The sequence below is a fragment of the Tinamus guttatus genome, unplaced genomic scaffold (genome assembly GCF_059628265.1).
Source record: "Tinamus guttatus ecotype Peru unplaced genomic scaffold, ASM5962826v1 Tinamus_guttatus_pri_ptg000497l, whole genome shotgun sequence".
In the NCBI taxonomy this organism is placed as follows: Eukaryota; Metazoa; Chordata; class Aves; order Tinamiformes; family Tinamidae; genus Tinamus; species Tinamus guttatus.
This window is the reverse complement of record NW_028289031.1, coordinates 3329325-3350752: the sequence shown is the minus strand read 5'-3', so window position 1 is coordinate 3350752 and position 21428 is coordinate 3329325. Positions and strand designations below refer to the sequence as shown.

Below are 21428 nucleotides of genomic sequence, written 5' to 3'. Positions count from 1 at the left end.
AGGCAATAAAATGTGTGTTTTCATTTAAGAAACAAAACCTAGTTGTGGTTTTATTAAAAAATAAAATAAAATCCCACTCTTATTTGCTTTGGAGGAGGAGAAGAGAGATGAGCATGCTCCTCGCCTCCCCAGCTCTGAATCCCTGTCATTGCTCCCAGCAGCAAGCAACAAACTTCAGCTCATTCCTAGGAGAGCTTTGCTCCCAAAGGCGAGTGGGAAAGCCAGGCACACGCTGGGTGGAGAGAGGAAAACCACTTGGAGGTTCTCACATTGCTTCAAAGATTAATCTAACATTTTAATTTTAGATCAGAAGCAGCACAGCAAGATAGGGGGTTTGTTTTTGAAGGGCAATTAGAGCCTTCCTCCTCCATTTGTTCTTTCTTTAGAAGAAAGATTACCATTGTCCTGACTTTTTGGAAAGGAAAAGCCCCACTGGGATTGTTTTACAGCAGGTCTGATACGCAGCAGCCGCAACAACATCCAACGCCAGGCTTGTGCTGTTGGCTTTCCTTTAGGTGCTCAGCCTGAGCCGCGCAGGCATGAAATCATTCGCCCAACAGCTCAGCTACTAGTCACTTATCTAAGAAGAAAATCACCGATCACTGCGAACCAAGATAAACACCAGGACGTGCACAATGCAACAACCTTTAAAAAACAATAGGCTCTTTTAAAAAGAGCCCACACAGGAATGACCCAATGATTTTCCACCTTAGTCACTGTCTCTACCGTAGTCATAACTTGGCATCAGCCTGGCTGAGCTCATTTTACTCCTATGCAGTATATCAAAATATTTTGCTTCTGGAGCACAAAGAAGTTAGAAACAAGCTACCTGAGCGAGCACGCTGGCAGACTGGTAGCCTGAAAATGCTGGGGTAAGGGTGCATTACCTACTCTATTGAAATGGCATCTGAAGAGTGATCTTAAGAGTCCCTTAATTTCTTATCTTGAGAAAACTTGCTAGCACAGAATGAACGGCAGTCGTGTTGCCTCGTACCTAAGGTTGAGAGTTCTGCCGCGTGTTGCCATATGATTTTATCAGACATAAGAAACACAGAATTCCTCACAGTAGCCACAATGCAATGCCAACAGTGAAAAATGGGATACACCAAGTGAAAAAGGAAGACAAAATCTCTAACTTGAGACAGTTCCCTGGGGACATCTTAGGTTACTGAAAAGCTTGCTGTCCAAGAGGTGCCTTGTTATTCTGCAGCAAGATTGCAACTTATTTCAGGGTTGAAACATGCAAATATTGGGCAATCCAGGGCCAAGACACACCAGGGCAGAAGTCCACTGCATTTCATAGGCAGGCCCCTTACGTATCCCATGAAGCACTCACTAAAAAGCAAAACCTCAACTCCCAAAACCCCAGGATTTTAGTTACAGTTAAGAAAAAGCTCGAGTATTTAATTCTAGATTTCTCACAGCGATTAAAATGATTTTTAAAAGTTCCCCGGTAAGACGCAAGAGCTGTACTTACCCCATTGATTTCATACCATGGCACTGACAGTGAGAAGCCTTCCTGTTAACAGCTGGCTCTCACTAATCCTTCCATTCAACCTGCTGAAACACGCATCTGCATCTGAGGCCACGTGCGAAAGCATCTGCCTCAGGAGCAGAAAGAGATGCTGTTGAGCAGGATGAGTTTCACACCTTTATTTTCTATCCCCACAAACGAACACAAACAACATTTGGTGCCAGATCTCACGGACTCCGAGATGGAGGCAGCAGCTAGGAAATGCTTCCTTGGAAGTGGGAATAGACGCTTACGCTGTACATCAGGTGCAGACCAATGCATCTGGCCACAAAGTTGTAATGCAAAGCAACCTTAATTTCACATTGAATTGATGTTAAACCCAGATAAGTACTGTTGAGGTCTCTTTGCTTACTAAAGTAGACTAACCAGTTAAGAGCTTGATGTGATCCCTGGTTTAGATATGAAAATCAAGGTGAACAGCAGCTCTGAACAACATCAAGCTCCAGAAAAGAGCATTTTACAAAGTTAAAAGACACTGGGCTGGACAAATAAAAACCAAGCGTGTTCAAGGCAATCCTACCCTTTCCTGCTGCAACACACCATATTTAAATGGAATCAAGTCTGTATGCCTCGATCCAGGGAGGATTTCCTTTTCCAGAACAGAGAAACTTACTACTTCCGTCTCTGAAATAAAGGCAGCAAAATCAGGTCTCCTGAATTTAACTCAATGCAGAAACGCAGGCATGGAGTGATAGCCAAAAAACAAGGGAGAGATTAAAAAAGATGGAATGTCACAGTTTGCTGCTTATGGACTACCTTTATGTGAGGACTCAGGAAATGGATAGCAGAAGTTTTATTATAACTAGAGGGGAAACATTTTTCTTTAATAATCTCCACAACTGAAGTTACTCAGGTGTGTCTCCGGCAGACCTCGTCTCAGACACACTGCATAGTCAGGAGATGAAGTCATCAGCACTGCAAAAACCAGTCTGGCCACCAAAGGGAGGCTGTTCTCCCACTCATCTTCAGGGCAAACATCTGATGTACCTGCAGAGAGCAGAGTATGGCCAATAGCAAGCAGAAAACTCGCCAAGAGGAGGCAAGATAACGAATGCTGGTTACAAATCCAGAGCCACGCACCATATGAAGTCATCACCGACCCCTTGAGCCAGGCACCCATATCAAGTCATCAATCCATCTTGGCACATCAGAACTAGAGGCCTCGCGAGCCCTTGTGACCACCTGGCTGTCTCCTGCGTCAGAAACGCCTGCACATCACAGCCGCAGAGGCCAAGCGTTGATGGCTGGGTTAATGCTAAGCATTGCTTCCCAAGCAGGCCAAGGCAGCCCAACGCACAGCGCTACGAGTGCCATTTCAGACAGAACAGCTTGCTTTAGATCAGGTTTTAAGATAGGTGACATGCTCTCCCAGACAACTTGGCTTTTGCTAATGAAAAGCCAGGCTTGCTCGGGTGACGGCAGTCACTATTCAGGCAAGTCGGTAACACCCCCTCCTACCCCATCTTAGGGAATTTCAAACCACGGCAAAGTGGGGGAAAAGCGAGCGGAAGTAAAATGTTCCCATCTCTTTCATCCCACTAGAAAAAAAAACACCAACAAAAACACAAAACCCCACCAAAACCACAAAACAAACAAATAAACAAAACACCACGTACACACAAAAATAGGATGTACAGCTCTTGGGTCATATTTTTAACATTAAGCAAGGAAGTTTAGAGAGTCAACATCTCTTTGGTCATGGGAAATAGTTACACAGAAGAGCTGGGAACTGTAGCGGTGAGATCATGATCTAGGTGCAGAGCATTGCAAAAGTTTACTTGCGTTTTCTAGCACGCCAGGCACTTGTGTGAAGCAAGCAAAATTTGGACTTCAGTGGGCTGTAGTAACACCACACATCTTCAGATCAAGCATGTTTGAAACCAAAGTCACCCAGATATGTGGAGGGGAAAAGGGCACAGCAGGTCTCTACCACGGGATCTCTAGTGTGCAGTTACCTTGCTTTGGAACAAAACCTACCAAGGGGGACCGAGGAGAAGCTGACCAGTTTCTAGCCCTACCCTAGAGATGAGAAGTCTGTTCAGCCAGGCACTGCCGGTGGGCAAATGGCAACTTTGTCCTTACCAAGGTAAAACAGGCAGTGCCCGTGAGGAAGCTCTTGCTTCCTTGCTGCTGTGTCTCGCCCTTCTCACAACACACTGCGTAACCACCCTTTGCTACAGAAAAGCAGGTCTCCAGCCCACTCAGCTGATGTTTGATTTTCTCTCACACATCTTGCTAAGCATTTAAATCTGGACAAGACACTAAGACTGCAAATACGCTTACGGCAAGAGGTGCACACGCTCTTCTGAGCAACCCCACGGGAGCAGGCGGCAGGCGAGCAGAACCCTCACGGCACACCTCCTGGACAGCAGTTAAACAGGCCGGAGCTTGAAAGCGCCTCCAGAAACCACCGAGCGCAGCTCTCTGCAGCGAGATGGAATCACCTCTACCCAGGCCAGGAGGGGAGGCAGGGAGACCAAGAGAAGAGGGCTCCTGGCTACTTTCAGCGACAGTGTGAAAGGCAGCTTTAAACGTCAGACCTGCTATAAGGCAGCTAAAAGCGTGCCGTGCATCTCTGCTGGAAAGGGCATGGGGTGTGTGGCCAGAGAAGGCTGGAGTCACCACTTCCTCGCAGCCAGACAAGTATGCTTCCAAGGTTTTATTTCGGATGGGGCCTGGTGTGAGCCAGGTGGGCTTGGGGAGTACAGAGCTTCTGGTTTTGTTTCATGTGAAAGGGACCTGGTTTGCGTGCTCTGAAGAGGCTCTGCAACGTAAAAGTCAGGAAGGGCGTTTCAGAAGGGCCCTCCCGCTCCAAACCAAAATATAAATCAGATACACCTTACAACTTCCAATGCTTCCTCTCCTGACACTATCAAGCCTAGTTTTTTCTGCCTCCATTTATTCAATTTGGGGAAAAGCTGAAGTTTCCCAAACCTCCTCTGCTCACTGCTCACCTCTGGACTCTTCCCAGTGGGCAGCCTGCAACACCAAGGCCTTGATGCTGGGTCACTCCTGGAGCATGGGATGGAGCTGGTAGCCAGGAAGCAGTAGCTGGGGCAGGGCCACCAGCACGAGGGGTCCAGCTGGGACCGCTGCACGGGCTGAGCAGGGGAGGTCGAGGCTGTGCAGCACTCCTGTGCTCTCCAACACAGGGCTCCCATGCCGAGCACACTCCCCAAAAAGGGCGCCTCACCGACGGCCTCCTCCAGATTTTTCGAGCGCTGCTTTACAGGGCCATAAGGCAAGAAAAGCTGAATGCTTTGCTAAGCTGCAGGGTCTGAAAGTACAATTTAGCTCTTTATAATTAACATTTTTTTTTTAAAGAGATTGAGACTTGTGGGAAGCTTTGGCAGAGAAAGCAAATTCCTTCAGTTCACCCCCCTCCTTTCCCTTTTATACGCTTTTAAGAGCTCCAAGCATTAGTCAAAACACTTCAGGACTTCGGGTTGCTGTCTCAGCTTAACCCAGGACCATCCACCTTTCCCGCCCCACGTGCCCGTGCTGCCCCCTCCCCACGGGGGCTCCTGGGGGCGAGCGAAGGCGGCCGGGGGCCGAGGCCGCACACGCGGCACCGCGAGCCGATCGGCGGCACCTCCCCGCGGCACGCGAGGGCGGCCGGTGCGGCCCACAGGAAGGCACAAGGGGAGCTGTGTGCGTCCCCCGAGGTTGCAAAGACCGAGTGGGAGGGTTTTTGTTCCTCTCGAGGGCGAAAAACAATCGGCTCTTATGAGCATGCAGGCTGCAGGGCACAGCCTCACGAGGCTCAGCGCAGCACCGATGCGAGAGACGGTACCGAGCAAAGAGCGGCTCCCGCGCGGAAAGCCGGGGCGCAGCTGGAAAACCTGTGGCAAACATGTTTCTTCCCAGCTGGTTGAGGAAGCAGGGACCGGGGTGACTAGGGGCACTGAAACGAAGCCAAGGAACCCAAGCGCGGCGGCAGCCCTGCTCTGGGAAGGGTTCCCCTCTTGGCATCCTCCAGTCCCGCTCCTCGCAGCCCGCACGCTTCCCAGCGAGGCCACCTTTCCTCCTGGTCCCCCCCGGCCGTGAGTCACCACCGAAGGACCGAGGTTAGCCCTTGGAAACCACCAATTTTCTTCCTTCCTGCCATGCTTGGCGATAGATCCCGCGTGAAGTTTTAAAGTAAAATCTGACCCTGCAGGGCGCGCGTGCGTTAGCTGCTTCCTAGCAATCCTTTTCGGTGCACAGATACCTGTATTACCCCTGCTAAGGGACTACACGTTCCACCTATGCTAGGAATATCTAAGTGTGCAGTACAGAGTGAACAGCTCTACGCAGTGCAGAGCATCTTGTACAAACTACACATTGCAATGCCCCTGCTCCACCTCCTCCCCATGAAACATAGCACAGAAGGGAAAAAAACAAAACAAAAAAAGGCAAGCAAAAAGCATGTTGCTTTAGCTTCCCCCTGCAGCACTAAGGCTAAGGGCAGTGCTACCCCATCCGCTGCAGACAGCTGCTCTCCCACCCTGCTCCAGACCCCGGGCACAGGAATCCGAGCTTGGCACCCGGCTAACACAACTATGTGGCTTCTGGAGCAAAACCGGCTCACGTCCTGCTAAGAGAGCACGCAGGGAGCCAGAACGCAGCTGCTTGTACCAGTATCTCTGCTGGCCAGGCCCTGGCCCTTTCAGGTCAAAGACTTTTTCCCTCAGTAACTGTGAAAGCTAGAAAACAGGCACGAGCACCTCCTAATTCACTCACACGCTCCATAAGCAACGGCTTTGTAAATAAAAATGCCCAGCACTGCCAGAGTTAAATAAAGGGGCTGAAGTTTACCTAACTTGGACAGTGTTAACTATAACATACGTTCTTGGGAATCCTTGCTTCATTCTTTGAAGTTATGAGCAACAGCATAGCCTTGCAATGCTGTCTCCCTGAGCCTGGGAGAGACGCATCCCCCACTAATTTAATTTTTCTACTCCTTGAGTTTTTCCTTGAAAGTCTCCACCCCCAGCATTGCATTCCCATCCATCCGCCCCCAAGCACTTGGACTAAATTAAGCCCCAAATCAAAGCCAGCTGATTATTTATTAAACAAACAGGATACAGTCTGTCTTTGGTAGAGTCAAGCACTACTGGTAGCTGCAGAGCTTAAACTTTTTCTTTCTTTCTTTCTTTCTTTCTTTTTGGTGAGGGGGGTGCGATAAGATGCAGTGTTCCACTGTAGAGAGCACACCAAGCAGTTATTTTAGTTAAAAGTCCTCTGCCTATAAAATGAAATTGCACACACATGTAAGACTTAACAAGCTACCAAACAAGCATCAATAGCAGCACTCATATTTCAGCAATCCTAGCCGTCTTTGATCAAGTTTCTTTTCACCTCCCGCCCCTTGAACTCCCTCACCTCCCATCAAGCCCATCTCCTACATCTGTCGATTAAAAGAGGCGGCAGGAATTGTAATTAATGGGGCACAGAGAGGGAGCTGGTGCACTTTGTTTCTGCACCAAGAGCTTTACCAGGATGCAGAGAAGTGCATGGGACCCATCCCTAAACAAGCAGGGGTCAATAAAATGTGCAAATGAAAAAGCTACAGCCCTGCACAGACATTACTATTTTTTTTCCAGAGATATTCTGGATGTTTTGTCTCCTGTGAAGAAGGGAGCGCTTAAAGATCTCCAAATCAAAAACGAGACAAATTAGGTGTTTCAAGAATGCTAATGAATATATAGAACTGAATGGTGATTATCTGCTGCCTACCTCACCCGAGAGCAGCAATGAGAGAGCACCTAAAGAGCAGCCCTCTGCTTTTATTTGAGTCCTAGCTGGGAGAAAGATCTTTTGCCTGCAAACAGAGCAAGACCTGGAGCCACTTTCCAAATGGATATCGAGAGCTACATGTGCAGCTACAGGAAGACAGAGCTTAGAAACTACTTTCATCAGGGATTGTTTTCTCCTTTCGGTTGGGGAAAGAGAAAACATCTCCAAGACCAGAATCCATAATAAAATCGGATTAAGGCACATTAGTCACTCCTGGCTTCCCCTCAAAACAGGAGTCAAGGACTTTCCGACATTCATTCACAAGATGTATAAACACTGAGTCTCGCTGAAGGGGGAAAAAAAAAAAAAAAAAAAAGGAAAAGAGGATAACAGTCAAAGGAGGCAAAATCACGGCTGCTCCCCTCAGCCTCCTAATAAGCTCCCAGGAGTACTTCTCCTCCATCCACGTGCTCAAAGCCAAAGCAATCCCTGCAGCATCAGCAGGCGCTGTGGTCAGGGCTGGGTCCCGGCCAGCCAAGAGTGCAAAGGCAGTATTAAATACGTTCATACTTTCCCACTGAGACAAGGACTGAGAAGCCTAAAACCACAGCTCTGTCTCCCGGGCCGCTTCTTCCCAGTTGGGCCTCCCGGTACTCCTCAGTGAAGGCGTCCCCGGCTGCTCTCACGCGTGTTTACCCGAGGGAAGCGCGCAGGGACGCGGGCCAGAGCAGACGCACTGCTGCAAACGTGTCCGCTCCCCCTCAGGATCTGGCTTGGCTCCGCAGCCGCCTTGCTGCTGCGATCCAGCATCCACTTACACAAACACCAGTGCGGTCGTCAGAGAAAGGAGGACTGTAATTGAAACCACCAAAAATAACCATTGGCAGATGACACTTGTTATTTTGCACAGACCCCCCTTCAGCAGCTTTCGTGGTCATGATTCAGCATGCACTGTGGCAACACTCCAAAATAAGGTCCTTTTTTTCTCATTTTTTTCTGCAAAAGTATCACAGAGCTGCACAGAGCAGCCTAGGAGAAGATCCCATGCCCAGAGCTTAACCACTCTACCACAGGCTGCATCCCAACCACAAGAGGAAAATAGAGGCAGACAGAGAATTGTGCTAAGCCTTCATAAAGCCTCTCCCAGAGAGTCCTTTCCCCACCAGCAAAACGAACCTAGGCTGCTATTCCCAACAGCTGATGAGTCAAACGATGTCGTTATGAAATCCTTGCTTAAGACCTGGAGCTGTTATTTAAGGAGCTAGTATCTCACCTGGCTTGTAAAGATAATAAAGGTACACGAGACAACACACCCAGAACTCGCATCTTCTCTTTCCCTAAAGAAGTGATGTGGTCTGAAGTATCTTTTCCTTGACCATTTTAAGTGTCTCACTAGTGCAGGAGCTGTTTACACAGCTTTTGCTGGGACCAGAAAGCTGCATGTAACATTTTCAGGAGCTACTGAATAGGCAAAAAAAAAAAAAACAAAAAAAAACACCCCTTTTTAATGGATAAAAATAAATTGAAAATTCTTCATTTTGAAAAAAGCCTGGCTGAAAGAGTTACTAAAAGGCAACACGAGGTAACTTTCCTCTCCACTTTTACTCTGCAGAGAACAGGAGGGATAACAATTTTGCCCTAGATTTTTAGTAAATATTTCCAATTTTTTTTAAAAAGGTTGAAAGCAACACAGTTTCAGGAGTCATATAAAACTCATATATGTCAAGAGTCAAATAAAACTGATTTCCATCATACTAATCTGTGCTTTAAATTGAGACTCAGAGCGCCATTTCTAGTGCTTCCAGGGATATGCACAGAGATGACCACAAGACAGACTGCTCAACAGCAGACTTTCCTTTCAACACCTCCTTTTCCTTGGAAGCCCGGGAAAGCACGCCAGCTCTGAAGAGAAGCTGTTTACTGGCTCCCAATTTACACATCCATCAACGAGTGCTCTGTAAAGCAGCTCCTACAGACACGAGCCTCCCCAGAGGTTTAAAGGGTTGGAGTTCAAGCTGGCCTCCCAACTTTGCATCTCCCCATCCTTCAGAGGTCCTGCTCTTGCACTGTGCAAGGACCAGGGATCAGTGCCCAAAAGGAGCAGCAGAGCAAAGCAGATGATTTGTGCTGCTGTGGAGAAAGAAAGTCAGCACACGACCACTGGTTGGTGACGCACTGTGCATCTGGCAGCTTTTTAAAAATAAAAAGAAACCACTCAAAGATATATTAATGTTTTGAGCAGATTTCTCATCATAACTAATGACTTTAAAGCTATTAGCTAGCAATTATTTCCCAGCCAACGCAAACTCTCTGTTAAAGGTGCACTTACTAGACAAAATACCAAAGTGTTTAGCTTTTTTTCTTTTTTATCATTAAAATAACTACATGGCATGGGATCAGATGTGGCTTTAAAGTAATCAAGAAAAAAAAATAGGCCAGTGCAGAAGCTGTTCACTCAGCTTCTTTTAGTGGTATGATAAAAAAATCTGCATATAATTGCCCATTGCAGAAAAAAAAAATAAAATAAAGCTAGCTTACCTGCCTCAGGCAGTTGAGAGAGCAGAGTTTTTTATCTTGCAAAAGCTCACATACTTCTTCATGGGGATGATTATACTGCTCGGGAGGTGCTAACGGCAATGACCGTGCCATCACACTGGACACTGGTACATGCACCACCGTGTGAGCTAGCAGCCTAGTGATCATTGGCCTCCCACCCTCTGTTTTCAAGAGAAATAGCTTTACAAACAGAGAAAAGCACTGCAAGCAAAATCAGGGAATGTGTTTAAGTAGCTCCATGCTTCCACAGGTAACCCATCATACCTTAGTGTAGAATTTGTTGCATTTGACTGGCATTTAAGCTACCAAAAAATCCTGCCTAGTTGAACAAGTTGCAAGTTGAAATAAATATTACATGCAACCACTCTGCTTCTTCCATGTACCAATATTCTCAGTGCCACTGACACAGATAAAAAGTGTGAAATGAATTCTGTACTTTCTGGATTTAACATCCAACCTCACTGGAATGCCCTCTTTGGGACAGCATCTTTAAAAGCAGTTCTAGCTACATATCAAGTGCATCATAACAGCTGCTTGGACTTTTCCCCTTTCTGCTCAGAATGGCTACTCATTTTGCAAATGCTTTTTTAAGTCAGTAGCTCACAAATGCTAAGTGTTATAAAGAAAGAGCAATGCTGAATAATGTCTTAAAAGTATAACCATACTTTTATTTGATTTAAAGAGAGTCTTGAGGCAAAGAGCTAGGAAGGCAGATTTTGTAGACTGAGTATGTAAATCTAGAGTCCAAGTCCTCACTGAGCTCCTTTGCAAAACCAGAAGGATTTTGCTGGTCTGTCTGTTTTTTCCCCATCTTTCCCATGCACGTCCACCATTTTCGACACGTCATTTCTTCTGCCTTTTGAGCTGCACCAGGAGAGCCCACCCAGGGGCCGGAGGCTCCCAGGACCCCCAGCAGGACAACGGGCGCAGCCGCAGAACCGCTGGTGCTCCCTGCGGAGGCTAACGGAGCACACAGTGCCCAGGGGTTCGTTCCCAATGCCTGTGCTACGTACGCAAATCACTATGTTTTCCCTGAAATAGTAGAAATGCTTAGTCCGCATTTCTCAGCAAGAGGGTAGGAGTAAACACCCAAGAAAGAGACTGGACCACCCCGCAGCACAAAGCGGGAACAAGCAGTGCTCCCCAAGCCACGCCGCTCTGCGTGGCCCGATCCACCCCACGTGCATGAGGAGCACGAGGCCGCACCAGGCCCGCGGGCGCCCTGCCGACGCGAGGCTGCGGCGGGCGGCCTTTACAGGCCCAGGCACGCGGGCCGTGGTGCCACCATGGCCACTGCCGGCAGCGGCAGCGGCTCTCTGATCCCTCAGCCCTGCTGCCACCATCCCCTCTCCGCAGGGGTGCCACCTTTCCCCCAGGAAGTTGCGCTCTCTGCACACAAGCGGCTCTCGTTGCCAACACAGACATCACTTGTAGTGCCAAGAGGTCTCTAAGGACTCGGTTTGCTGGAGTCGCTCCATGTGTATCAGCTGCAGAAGAAACATCACACAGTGCGCGACATTTAGTGAGCACTAGGAATCAAGCTAGTTAACAAGGTTTGTACTAGCAGGGAAAAAAAAAAAAAAAAAAAAAAAGATCTTCTCACATAGTTGCTACTGACCCACGTATAAAAGCATCGTCTTCACAATTCTCTTCCAGCTTTCCTGGGACAGCCGCGTGGATCTGAAGGAAAAGCTGAGACACAGGCAACAATTTCTGAAGGCTGCTGGAGCTTGTCTCTGATCTCCTGATAAGCACACACACACGCACACACACCCCCATAAACCAGCTGGACGAGACTGCAGAGCTTGCTACCCACACGCCATGTGACACTCATTGGGGCAGAGAAGCACCCGCACCGGGCTCTGCAGCGCCAGCACTTCCTCATGATGCAACGCGGCCCTGGGACGCAACTGGTGAGAGGAAGGGTGTGGAGCAGAGTCCTCCACCAGCTGAACTAGAACCAACTGAGGCACGACACTGAAATAGAAAAAGCAAAAAAAACAAGGCAAATCCAGAACAGGGAAATACTGCTGTCCTGCCCTGCTCCAGGCTTCAAAGGCAGGACAAATACGCCAGTTGCAGGGAGACCATCTCTCCGCATGCTCTGGGTTCACTGCTGGTGAAAATCCACTGCGACACGGGGCCCCATGCACCCCTCCAGCAGCACCCCATGCTTGCCCACACCATGTGCTTGCCCGAGCTGATGCATGTGACACACTGGCTCTTGCTAAGGAGCCAGCTGAGCAAAGGAAGACAAGTTAGTTATGGCAAGCTGTTCCTCGTGCTCCATCTCATTGAGCTGTATCCTGCAGCCAGCTGCTTCTGGAAACATCTCAGAGAGGGGAGAGTGGTTTTGAAGTATTGCCAAACTGCTCTGCCCAGAGCAGCAGACATTAAATTGCAATGGGTATCAAGTCTGCAGCTTCCCCCCACACTCCTCCTCTCTGTTGCCTCTGGATGACATGGCAGGCATGAGTTAAGCTTAAACACTTCTCCCTACCTCAGAGTACTTTGCAGCAAAGGTCTACACAAGGGTTGAAGACACGAGAGCACCTCCACAGTTCCTGCAATTCCTTGTGAGGCCGCATGACCACTTGCTGGCTGGCAAGTGTAGTGGCCCAGTGGCAGGAAAGAATTTTCTCTCTCTCTCTTTCCCCAAGTCGAGAAGCTGTCAGCAAGCTTTCTGCCTCCCTCAAGGGTCCTTAGCTAAGGATCTCACTTCTTTCACTCAAGTGCAACTGCATAACACATCCTCCAAACAGCTTCAGAGCTTATGGGATGCTAAGGGATAAGCTGCTCTTTCTGTCTCTCCTTTTTCCATTGCTGTGCTACATGGCGAGACTCCAATTTAAGACATTATCCCACACAGCAAAACACAGACATTAGAGGTGACAGGTACAAGAAATGGGAAACATTTCATTTATCCCAAGCCAAGACAAGTCTTCTGCCCTCCTACAGCAAGCGCAAAGCAAAACCCTGAGAGCTGTCAGGAAGCCTGCCTACATGTCACAAGAGCCAGCTCACCAAATGCCTCTAGCATGCTATGACAACGCAGTACTTGAGCAAGACACCCAACATACGAATTGCTGCAACTTCCTTTCCAGGCGGAGCATGCCAGTAAGAGATCCCTACAACCAGAGGAAGGTGACCAAAAGTTGATGGAAGGGGGAAAATAAATCCTGCTTAAAGCAATGCACAGCAAAAATCAGTGCTTTCCTAGGGGACACACTGGCAGTCCTCAGAGCGACTTGAGAACAGATATTCAATTTTTCTCTTAAGTGCAAGGAATTTTAAGGCCCCAAACTTTACACTATAACAGGAGGCTCCAGGTAACACTGTCACACAGACTTTGCTCTGAAGCTCAGAAGCCAAAACAAACAGGGAAAGGGAAATTCTGCAATATGCTCACCAGCACCTTCGCATTCACAAGCCAAAGGCAAGGGAATCGACCAAAAACCTGAAGTTCAGCAAAAAAACATTTCCTGTTTTTCATTATAATGGACCAGTGCAATGAGATTACCTTAAAGAGGTCACAGACAGCAGTCACAAAATTACTGTAATCTACTAAAAAGAAGTCAGTATGCCTCTGGGCTTGTCCTATTTACACAAGAAGGGGCACTAGATACAGTGACAGCTGTGACCAGAAAAAGCGTTTTCAGGCATCCTTGCAAACATAAAGTTCACTAGAAACCCATGAGCAGTTCCTGCCTCACTTACCAATGTAGGAAGATACCAATAGGACATGATCCTTCAGGTCCGACATGGGGATAAGAGAAGACATATATGGTTGCCATCATATGGCAAAGTAGCTCTGCCATGAGTTACTAACAGATGAAGAAGTGACCTTTCAACCACAGCATCCTAAGATTCAAGTTCAATGTAAGATTAGAAACAGGAATCTGCCTTTCTGTATAAGAAGCAGATTAAACCAACCTAAATGGTCATCTGTTTTAGATGATTGAGGCTTGAGGAAATAATTCATTTCCTATTTATTTGCTAATTCAACTTAAATAGGTGTCCTTCAAAACTTCACATTTATTTTTTAAAAACTCAACTTCTCTACCATTTCTATCTCCAATCAGAGGAGAAATAGTTAGTCCAAGATCCCAAGATCTATTGCAAAAGGCAGTCTTTCCTTGTGAATTAAGGTTTCCATACCTGCTCTGCCATCTCCATCCCTCTCCATATTTACATGATCCAATTAATCTCCTAATAAATAAAATAAGACACCATCAAGCACTTGCTTTCAGCCAACAAATATAAAGCTCGGTGAAGAGCAGTTCAAAAACAAAAGATGAGGACTATAAAGTAGACAGCCGAAAAAAAAGCTATAAAAAGGAGAAGTGAACTAGAGAAATTAAGAGAATGAAGGAGGCAGAAGGAAGGAGGAGACGAGCGGTGTCAAAGTTATTCAGCATGAAATTTTCAGGGGTTACTTAATGTCAGGATATGGCAAGGGACTCATGCAGAGCAAGAACAACACTGAAGTTTTCTAGGTTAATAGTTTCCTTAATATTCCCAAAGGATTCTTCACTACTCTAAACATAGCACAGAGGAAAAAATAGTTCATCATTAGGGGTAAGTTCAAGAAAGAGTTCGTTTAACCGCCCCTAAATTGTTTTCTTAGAATACTGAAAAGAATATCCTGAGTTCTCATGAAGTATTAAGACTGAGCACTCACATTTAAATTAGGAAAATGAAATGCCAATAACATAGGCAGCCTAGAGACAGAAGAGGAGCTTTCGATCATTTAGAAAAAAAAAAAAAAAAAAGTTTAAGGAGCATCCAGCTTGAAAGCTGTTATTTTTCAGTGCATACGATCAATATCCAACAGAACACCACAGCACAACTGCTTTCAGCAGGAGTACAGCCAGTAAGCTGTGAAAACAGCCTTAAAAATACTTCAGAAATATTTTCTAATAAATTTCTGAAGGCCTGGATATTGAGCTAATATGTGCATTTGTACTCTGCTACCCTTTACAAGGTCTCTTCAGGTGAAATGAGGAATGTGCATCAAAGAAGAGAGACGTCAAGTGCATTTCACTATGATCTGCACATTGTACTTGTTTCCATCATTTACGGAACGGAAATGACAGCTAGGCAGAACAGGAAAAAAACCTGAGCCATGGGCAGGAAACAGAATCTCTTGTTTTGACTACTAAGGTAAGGAAAGATAAATAGTGGAAAATTCCCTCACACAGACCATAAGGGAGCTGGATCATCTGACAGCTCTTCCTCACCACTGTTTTCATATGGTCAAGCCACCTGCTGCAGCAGCTTCCCTACCCTAAATAAAAAGGGTCAAAGCAAGGAAGACTAGGAATAATTTTGAAATTATCTTTAGGGGGACATGATTGAGAAGTTTCCTTTATAATTTTATTTTTTTACTTACTGCTCTGCCAATAAGAGGATAAAAAGGAATGTGAGGCAAAAGAAAAGGATTGTTATTTATTTGTTTATTTGTTCTTATGTGGGCTAACAGTAAAAGCAAAGCAGAGTTGAGTCACAGGCTCTTAAAGAGCTGCCTGAGTGTCCACTGTGAACTAGGTCCTCTAGTCTAAGTTCAGCTGAACTTGTGCCTCCAGCACCAGATGTAATTTTTAAGTACCACCAAGTATATTTTGAAGTGCAGTTTTTACTATTGCTTGTGACATTAAAGCTGAAAACAAATCCCACGTTGCTTTGACATAAATGTCTCAAGTATCTTCTGTCAATTAGAGAGCAACAGCATTTGTGCAAGGCTTTTATTCCACAGTGTATGGTGTAACTACTAGTATTTACCAATCTCATAGTGGCAAATTTAGGCACTTTTGCCTCTTGTCCCTTGCTTGCCTGCTATTTTGGCTGTAAATAAAGTAATTGGTGGTGGAAATCAAACATCCTCATGCTCTAAACTAAAGTTTTCAAGGAGAGGGGGAGAAGCAGCACAGTGCCAGCACTACCAAGGCACCAAATGTATTACTAACCATGTCAGCAACAAACTCCAAGGCTGTTTTGAGTTTATGCCTGACAAGCCAGCAGAAGATATAGGTTTTTAAAGATGTTTAATAAAGCAGTTCAAACACAATGATTACCCAGTCTCATCATTTGCACACAAAAGGTGAAGTAGAGGAGTAACATTGATTTGTTGCCAGACTTCACTGGAAGAAACGGTTGCTTTTTAACTTATCTTCAGATATCAAAGACTTGAGTAGGACAAAGATTACTTGGCCCAACAAACATTCAAAGGCCCCCCCAGCTCAACACACAGAGATGTTTCTGATGAAAATCATGAAAGGATTTAGTTTAAGCCTAGCAGCAAATTCCTAATATATTTGCATGAAGTCTACAGCCATCCCCTAATCTTGTTAAAGCTAAAACAAGGTGCTGTGCCTGCTTTGTAATAACGGCAGTGGAGTTGCACGCTTCCAAAGGCCGTGAGCAAATAAGCACTTCCTCCCGGGAAGCTGGGGATTCAGAGCACTGCGAATCCGTTTAAATCTGCTGCGCTCCTGCCCGTCCCTTGGGAACTCCTCAGCAGCACAACCAGCTCGGGGCCGCAGAGTTGGCTCAGAGAGCTCAGCAACAGGGTCTCAGCACTGTCAGAGCCAGAGCACAGGAGCACAAAACACATCAAGTTACCTTCTCTGCACCCTTAACTTTCCCCATTTCCTTCCCACACCCCAAACTCAGAGGCTGTTTGGAAAGTTTGCACAGCAAAATCTGAGGTGGTTCAGAAGTGCTCTCCTCAACATCTGCTCCTACCTGTTTTATTCCTTAATACACCAGAAGGAGTGTATGGCACGCATCTTGTTTGGAAGGGTAATCTTTTCAGCTAGTAAAGTTGATGCTGGCATCTTACACTAAACAGGAAGGCTACTGAGGAACCAAAAGGAGGACATGAAAGATTTTACTTCTCCAGCTGTGCCCACTTGGGAAGGCTGAGCAGAGAGTTAAAGCTTTGCAATAGCGAGAAATAGGTTTAATTTTAGTTGCTGCCTCAAAGCAAGTTTTCCTGTTCAACACATGTGGCCCGACAGCCAACCACCATTCCTGAGGATTATCTGCTTAGAGTTTGAAAGACAATAAAACAACCCACCATCAGGTTTTCAGCCAGACTTGGGCATGATTCCTATTAGCACATTTTTATTTAAAAATTCTCAGTGTGATTGCTAGGATTTTATAAGACAAAAAAAAGCTAAGCACAGATGTTGGTGCTTTGAGCCGAACAAAACTTTGCCAGGTAAACAATGAATTGCAGAGTTCAGACCTGCTTCTGAGCATACAGAAAAGCTTTTGCATGGCACAGCAGTTTAAACACAGTCACTATAAACTCTTCAGGGGGGGAGGAAAGAAAAAAAAAAAAAGAAAAAAAGAAAAAAAAAAAAGAAAAAAAAAAAAAGAATCTTCCAAACAGCAAATTAAACCAAGCCAAGTTCAAGAACAGACTCAAAAGCCACCCGGGTAAATGCACATTTTTTCCCAACTGTTGCTTTTGGATCAAGTTCTAAGTGAGAGCTGATGGCAGACGGCAGCTAACCACTCAAGGAGAAAAGTTAAGATTGCTGTCCAATATACTGTTTTACTGTTACATCAATAAACTATCAAACTATCATGACAAAAGAACAGGCACTTAGAGACTTTCTGAAGCTGGTACTTTTTTTTTTAAAAAAAAAAAAAAAAAAAAAAAAAAAACACGTTAGCAGTTTTTCAGACTGCAAAATGCAAGACTACAAGGGAAGTAGAAGACATCAAGAACAAGTAAAGATACCAAGCTAGTTACCTAAGGAGGGTTTTACAGTCACATTTCAGTTTCAGGCCACCTGAACAGCTCCAATTGACTTAGGGCATTTACTAGATTATTGTAAGGCCCCATTTCCCTTAGCTTTGCAGTGTGTTTCAGGGTTGTTTGTTCTGTTAGAAAGCTCTTCACTTTCTTTTTTTTTTTTTTGCGTTTTGCATTCTTGTAAGAAGTCTGATATTTGAGAAGGTATGTGGAAATACAGATCCAGCATCCACTATTCCCAGGAAGAACATCCAGCACTCCAGCATTTCACTGATCTCCTACTTGTAGGGCACATCACAAAACAAGCTATGTTTTTAGAAAGCTTTAAAATTATGTTTATTGATGGAGAGATTGTGAATTTGATCCGCTCTAGGCTATATACAGCTCCCCACATTCAATAATTGACTTCATTTTTTAAGGAAGTTGCTTAAGAGCAATAGCAATACATTTGCTGATTCACAGGATCAGCAGCTATGCGCATGCAACAGCCACACGTACAATTTCAGCCCCTACAGACACTCTACATGTCTTGTCAAGACTGCCTGAGGATTTAAATAGGTTTGTTCTTCCTCCAAACCCCAACTCCTTCAGGCTTTCCTTGGGAATTGTTCTGCTGAGAGGGATACATTTTCATCAACACTAAGGGTTTACAGGAACAAGGACACTTGCTGGAACCCGGGCAAAGCAAGCAGAGGTTCAAAACCTCAAACCACCATCAGGATACATCTCTCCAGAAGAGAGTTAAGTGACCGCAGGCTGGAGCCGAGGCTGCACACATCCCCTCTGCTGCCTTAGCTGCAGCAGATCTGCTGCTGCCTGGGCAGGCTCGACAAAGCCCGATGAGTTAAGGGAAGGGCTGCTCATCGGCCCAGCTCCCATTGCTTCTCTCAGTCAGGATCATTAGCCCAGATTTACACCAGCATGCACAGAGTCAGACCCAAACACCATGCCATTCTCTGGGCTTGCTGTTCTTAGCTTCTCAGCCCTGCACCTACCTCTTAAGTTTTGGGATAAGTGTTGCACGGAATGCTTGCAAGGTCACCAGCAAGTTCCTTCTGCAACACTTCCCATTGGGGTTTCTAACCTTACTGGGTTAAGGCACCATTGTGGAGAACAGAGCTTTCAAGCTTTCCTCTCCTTTACCTAGGTTATCTGGTAGATCTTCACTTAAATCCCTAAGTCCCACTGGCAAAGTTCAAGGAGTGGTTTCAAGCAGGTATACAATGATGGAGTCACTACACTTCTATTTATTTCATTTAACAGCCTCTAATAAAGAGCAGTTTGACCTCATATTCTGCTTCTGGGCAATAAATATTAAAAGCAAGATTTGATAATAACACACCATTCAATTTAATGATAGAAGAAAAAAATTGCAGTGCATGCTCAGCATATAATATTGATGCCTTTCAATTTTTTAATTCTTTTTTCTATTTAAACTTACAGCTTCCATCTAAATACTTTTGCAGGATTCAATAGACCAACTGTCTCAAGTGCTGTAGTTTAAGTCAGACACTGTCATCAGATAAACTCTTCCTTCAAGCAAGTCTTGGCTAGAGTACAAGAGTTAGTTATTGTGGAATAAGTCAAACACATCTATAATTCCTTGCATTGTTTTATGGTCTTTGGGATATCCGTCCTAACATCAAGCACCTTCCACAAAGAGACTGGACACATTTGATGGTCAAGTGAAAAAAATTCTTGGACTTGAAGCATCAGCTGATATAAATCAGTGTTGCACTTTGGAATTCAAAAGAGCCACAGAGGTTTACAGCAGGTGAGGACACAGCCCATGCTGTAGCCTGCAAAAGTAAATCAAAGGAGATCTGGCTTGATTTTCTTTTTATAGCCTCGTTATCTAGTTAGAATCATTGTCTTGCATTGTAATCTAGGATTCTGAAGCTTGAAGGGGGAAGGAAAAAAAAAAAAAAAAGAAATAAAAATAGAAGAGCACTGAACACTTTCAGAGATGGGTCAGGTCACTATGAACTAAAAAACTTGTCACAGCTGAAATTGCTCTCCTTCAAGCTGCAGACATGTTACCAATATGCTTGAAAAGAAGTTGCAAGAGGGGTAGCGCGGAGAACCTGGAGCCAGCTGCCAGATAGCACCAGTGCTCAAAGGCCACCGTGATTCTGATGAACATGGGGCTCGGGGCACCTGAAGAAAAGAGGGAGCAGCACAAAACTGCTAGCCCTGCACCTGGGCACCGTGCAAGAGTCCAAGCAGCATGCACACAGTTAGCCTCTGGGGACAAGCAAGAGACAGGCTGTTGAATTTTAAAAAGTGGAACTAAAAAAAAAAAGGGGGGGGGAAAAAACCAAAAAAAATACACAAAATCAGATTAGTAAACCTTTTTTCCTTGATATAGGAAAAATAGAAAAAAAAAAGTCACCTGTTTTGTCACTCTGATCACACAAATAACTAAGCTGTTTTAACATGATTATAATCCACTTGACAAGATAAAGAATATAATGCAGCTACCGAACTGGAAAAACAGATAAGATTAGTTAATCATGCAACTGATTAACACTTTGCTCTGCTAGAAAAAGATCCAACCTTCAGCTATTCACAGTCCTTTCACATCCATTTGCTTCTGGCCAGTTTTCCCAAACCCTCCAAACTCTGCACCCCTGCAACAGGCTTTGGCAGCCATCTCCCAGGATTTCACCCAGGAAGGACAGGAATCTATGGCCTAACAAGCTGCAGATCCCATGCTCTGCAATCTCCTTCAAACTCAGAGCACTTCACGTTTCTCCACTGTCCCTGTATTTTTCCACCTCTGAGTTGAGGATATGATCTGAAACACTGCAGACATACCACGATCCTCTGAAGGGCACAACAGTTTCCTGCTCTCTGGGAAAGGAGGTGGACAAACATTGGGAAAGTGTTCAGGCTTTGCCATGGGTAAGGAGGCAGAGTTCTGTCTTTCCTCTTGCATTTAGCTTCCTGTCTTGTCAGCACTGTTCTTTCCACTAAATAACAGGCAAAAGAGAATGTTTTAAAAAAGAAAATACTGCACTTCTATGTTACAGTCACAGGTTGGAAACCTTCACTACTACCACACAACTTCCTACTGAAGAAGGGGGAGTATTTTTTCCATGTGTCGTTGACAAGCTTTCTCCCACTTGCCTGCTCTTCTGATAAGCAGTTTAGTGGCACACGGTAACATCCCCGTGCTGATGCAGGCTTCAGAGATACTCTAATGCTTTCAGCAGTCTGCCAAAGCAGAGCCACAAAGGACTGCCACGTTTTGAACAGGGCTGATCCTGTGCAGAAGACACAGGAATAAACTAGAACTGACACAGGCATGACAAAGTCATGCAAGGGATTTCTCATGACCCGGCCCAAAATGAACATTCACAGGCCCAAACATGTGCTCCAGGAAGAAGGTGTAATAGCCTTTGTCATCCAGCTTTGCATTTTCTGCACAAAAAGGGAGAGCTAGCAACCCAAGCCCTCTCACAGACTTTCCCCACTCATTCCACAGATTTGCAAAAAAATCATAAATAAATAAAAAGGGAATCTGTTCTAGATCCTCTTCTCCACTGCCTTCTTGAGTATCATGCCTGTTTACAAAAAGGAAGGCAGCCAATATGCTCCAGCCAACCACACACCATATCACCTTGTATCAGTGGGCAGCCTGGAGCCTCACGGTAATTCTCTGCCCGTACAAAGATCTACACACAAACAATCCAGCCCCAAAAAGCCACATGACTGCTCAAAGTCACAAACCAAGTCTCATTTCTGAGCCCGTTACTGACAAAATTTTCACTCCAAGCCTGGGCTATAAATCACTACATGACTAGAAACAAATGTGGAGGCCGTGCTAGAACAGCATTAGGTTCTCCTGAGACT

At 45.5% G+C, this 21428-nt stretch overlaps 2 protein-coding genes across 2 annotated transcripts in view; one reads left to right on the top strand and one right to left on the bottom strand.

The window, feature by feature from the left end:
• Positions 1 to 8737, top strand: part of RBFA (ribosome binding factor A) — a 98232-nt gene extending 89495 nt beyond the window's left edge. The window contains exon 8 of the mRNA XM_088533417.1: positions 8722 to 8737. The gene's annotated coding sequence lies outside the window, so the exon portion shown is untranslated. The remainder of the gene's footprint in view (positions 1 to 8721) is intronic.
• PARD6G (par-6 family cell polarity regulator gamma) overlaps positions 1 to 21428 on the bottom strand; it is a 56952-nt gene that overhangs the window by 22991 nt on the left and 12533 nt on the right. The window lies entirely within an intron of this gene.